This window comes from Miscanthus floridulus, chromosome 3 (genome assembly GCF_019320115.1).
Source record: "Miscanthus floridulus cultivar M001 chromosome 3, ASM1932011v1, whole genome shotgun sequence".
In the NCBI taxonomy this organism is placed as follows: Eukaryota; Viridiplantae; Streptophyta; class Magnoliopsida; order Poales; family Poaceae; genus Miscanthus; species Miscanthus floridulus.
In genome coordinates, this window is record NC_089582.1 from 96,080,292 (window position 1) to 96,085,179 (window position 4,888).

A 4,888-nucleotide genomic window follows, 5' to 3' on the forward strand; every position below is an offset into this window, starting at 1 on the left:
CCAAGGGTCTGATAGTTCCCAGTATACAATTCCTTCTGAAGGCTACAAGAGAGGCCGCGATAGAAGCGGTCCCTCTTCTTCTCATCTGTGTCCACATGAGTTCTAGCATACTGCGACAAGTGATTGAACTTATTCACATAGTCCATCACTAACATACTCCCTTGCCGCAGGTCTAGGAACTCAGTCAGCTTCATGTTGAGGATACCAGTAGGAATATAAAAATCTCTGAATGCTACGGTGAACTCCTACTAGGTCACTCGGTGATCTGGCTGCTGTATAGCATTGAAGGTATCCCACCATGCACTCATGGACCCCAACAACTATTGTGCTACAAAGCGCACTTTCTGCTCATCAGTCACGGTGAGCAACAGAAACTTCTGCTCTAGAATGTGAAGTCAATGCTCCACATCTAGGGGCTCAGCTGATGGTGTGAATGTGGGTGGGTGCATCTTGAGGAAATCCTAATATGAGTAGAGTCCCTCAGGACTACAGGCACCACCCCCGTTCCCACCATTGCCCCCATGGCCTTCGCGGGCGAAGCCACCGATAGCCTATGCCAGCGGTTCCATGGCACGGGCTGACTCACGGTGAGCAGCCATCATTTTTGCCATCATCTCCGCATGAGTCATCGGAGGTGGTGGTGGCGGAGGAGGAGTCAGAAGTGGAGCCTCATGGCTCTCCCCGCCGTGCTCAATGGCCCGGCCACTTTTGCCTTGGCCTTCGCCAAGACCATGGCCCACCCCGACACTGGTGCTCCCATGTTCAGACCTTAGATTCATCTATAAGAGATAGGAACCAACCACTTAGGACAACCTTCCAGAGCAGAAGCAAGGGATGATAAGACATTTATTAAAGCATTCTTTTAGTTATCCTATCAATTTACTAATCCAATTTATACGTGTAGGGGGGAACTTTAGTTTAAGCAAGATTCTATTATCATGATACATGTATCGACCTGTACGCTCACTCAAGCCAGAATATAGCAACATTCACAAAATTTCGGCACATCGCACACTCAATTTCCATTTGCTAAGCGATTTCTTATGCAATGTAAGTCAATGTACCTATATAAAACTGATTAGATAAAACCAGTGCCGCTATCCTAGATAGACCATATTGCTAGGGCTTATACTTATTTACATAATTTTATCGCATCCTACTTTTCGCAAAACTTTTGTTGGTCAAATTTTAAGTTTTAGAAAAGAGTGATGAAACTCGTAAACTCATTATTGGCTCTAGTACCAACTGTGGCAGAACCGCCCGAAATAACACACTTACGGAGGTGCTCGTCTTCCACCAGACACTAAGCACCCCAAAAATAGGCTACAGCGGGCGGTATCCATCGGGCACACCCCAAGGGAGAGCCCGAAAGATCCACATTTTTTCCCAAGGATCCAATAATGTGAAGGAGTTATAGTACTTAATCCATTTCATACATCCAGAGTTCTTAAAATTACATTGTTACATTTCCAAAGTCAGAGTGCGAAATATTAAACAGCGGGATTAAAAATAAACATCTATCGATAATGAATAAGGATCCATCTATGCCCACCAGAAGAATCCTTCACACAACGATACTCCTCAAGCATTACCTACAATAGGGGTAAATAAACCCTGAGTACACAATGTACTCTCAAGACTTATTCGACTAGTGGGAATAGTTTCCCGACTCCAAGGGATAAGCAAAGCTTTATGGTTTGTTGGTTTCCTTTTTTGCAAAAAACAATACTATTAGTGAGTTCTTATTTATGTAATTATTAGTAGCCATAATTAATTGATTATCAAGCCATTCTATGTAAGCACTTGTTCTACTTTCAAGCAAGAGTTGAGCAGTCAGTTCCATTTCTTCACCTTTCATCGTTCAGTTCTTACTACGGTGCTAGACCCAACACAAGTTGTACTGTATTGCCCGGCGATTTGTGAATCAATGCCTCTAGCTGGGTAGCCTGAAAACACATGCCCCAGTTGTACCCTAGGCACAAGCAGGACTAACCCTTCACCCTCCTGTCATGGGGTCTAGGTCCCCATCCAAACTTAGACTCTAAGCCCCCGCTCCTAAGTCCCAAACTTAGTGCGGTGCAAGGACCTCCACCATCCCCACCTCCAATGAGTCAGCCTAGAAAGAGCCAGAACCCACGACAAGAGAGCAACATGTCTTCCCTACGCCCATACCCAAGTATGTGCTTGGGATAATAAATCTATGACTTGCCTCGAGACTTATGCAATGGCCGGTCCTTAAATGACATAGATAGGGAAAAAGTGTAACCAAGCTATGCCCTGTTGGCCACAGAACACAACCTCTTACATCCACCAGAACCCAAACCATATCCCTACCTAGTCACCATTTTTCCTTTCCACCACTTTATCATGAGTGATCATAATTATCACCAATTGTGAGTAATGGCAGGTTACTCACGCTACTGATACCCTAAGCAGAGCAGCTACTCGACCTATACTAGTAGGACTCATAGGTAGATATATTTATGCATGTAGTTTTCATAAAATGCCAGTAACGTAAATGCACATCATATATATATATATATATATATATATATATATATATATATATATCTAGTAATCATTCAAAAATAGAGGTTATGCATCGGGGCTTGCCTTAGGCAGGCGGTGGGTCAACAAAGTCAACAATGAATGGCTCCGGGCTCCCTCCTGCACAAGAATCTCCTCCTCGTATTCCTCAATGACCTCCTCGTAGTCTTGCTTGTCCACGGGCGTGAACTCTACCAGCTCATGATCTACATGCATGAAATGATGATGCAATACTTAGTAATACGACAACAGCAACTCTTAAAATAAAAATAATCTATCAAGCTACTAAGCTCATTCTACCAACTAAGGTGCTAAGTTACCTACTATTAACACTAACAAGTATGCGGCCTGACATATATTATCTTCGCAACTAAAGGTATGCTAACTCTTATTACCGATTTACTCTATATATATGATAAAACAAGAAGTACTAGCTACTCTATTAATCCATCTACTCTAGGGCTACCAAATTTATAGTGAGTACATAATAATCTAATGAGCCTACTATAAAAATTTCATGGCTAAAGCTATCACCAATTTGCCACAAAAGTTCCTACAAATATTAAGCTAACTAATACTAAGCTTTCTAAATTAAATTTATGAACCTATCATCATCATAGCTAACTGTAAACTAACTATACCAATAGATAGATAGCATTTTTGTGAACCAAACAAATTTTGTTTCACTATTTTTGGATAGCTACAGATTTTTCTACAATTTTACCAAGATCAGCTCACAACTAAATTGATTAAACATTAATTAATTCACTGAAAATGGAAAAACTGAATTCCTCCGCGTGGCCCGCGAGCGAGTGGCTCGGCCGACCCAGCGCCCCTCGCGCGCGCACGCGCAGCACACCGGCGCTGCCCACACAGCTTAGCCCATGCGTGATAGCGGCCCGACACGGGGAGACCCCTACGCGCGCCGGTGATTATGCAAAAGAGACCCCGACTTTCAACTAAATGAAGCCACAGTCCCTTCAATTATTTCCCTCTCTCACTAATGCTCTCACTAACCCCCTAGCTTGCTTCGAATTCATGTTTCACAGTCCCTGGCCAGAACTTAATAGAGGCCGCTGCCCCTCCAGCCTAACGCTGGTGAGCACGGACCTCCCCGGCCTTAACCATCACCTCCCTAGCACTCTACGAGGGAAGCGCAACCGATCGAGGTATCAAACACTAAAAACGGTGCAGTGTGTAAATGTGGACATGCACCACGGCGGGGTCTAGCCATGGCAACACCAGCGCCGACAAATTCATCTAGCCCAGCACTACCCTCACTACCTAGACTTCATGCCTAGAGTACAGATAACATTCTAGAGGTCCTAGATGTACCGGTTCTACTTCCAATCAAACCATCCACGGCAGCAACAACACCACGTCTGTCGGCGGTGGCCACACGCTCCGGTGAGCCCTGGCCCTAGCCGACTCAACCATCTACCCTAGGAGCAGGAGGGCCTCACCAGAGACATGACAGATAGGCTAGACGAAGTCGTGAGGCTCGGCAAGGTGGTTGGCCACGTGCGTGGGGTTGCTCTGGTTCACACCAACTATGGCGAAGGCATTCACGGTGACCAGCTGCTCCGTCAGTGAAGCCATTGCATGGGCAAGTCAACCAAGTCCAAGAGACATAATTGCACCGCTCAATTAAGACAAAGGATTAAGGAGCGACACCTTGGCCGAGCACCCTCCTCGACGGCCATGGTGGACCACTGTGGGGAAAACACTCCATATTACCTCACTGGAGGATGATGGCATGTCAGAACGACTCCAATCGCGAGCTAACTACCAGAGCTAGTTGGGTGTTCGGTTAATTGGATGGATGTGGACTATGCAAGGCTAATTAGATGAATGACGGTGTTCGGAATTAAGGGGGTTGATGGTGGGGAAAAACTCCAATTGAAGCCCCAACACCATATGGCCGCAACAGTGACAAGCATGGCGCGAAGCTGGCCTCCAACTCGACCTCCAGACGTGCGCAATTATAAAGATGGGGCTAGCTCTATGGGTTTTGCCTTGGCATGGCTCGGTCGGCCGGCGTGACGCCGTTCAAGGCGATGTTACGGAGAGCATGGTGTGGTGCGGTCACTAAAAGGGAGAGGACGACAGCGCGCAGGGTGAAGGCTCCACGTGCATGTACGAGTCTGGTACAATGACGTGCGACCACAACACCATGACTCACAAGACAACGGTGGCCATGCCATGCGATGGCGCAGCGGGCACATGTAGCAGCGGCAGCGACACTGAGGCATGCGCAAGTACCGACGACCTCAGCAGCAGAGATAGAGCGGCTAGGCGGACACAATGGTAGTGACAGGTCAATCAAGTAGACATGATAGTG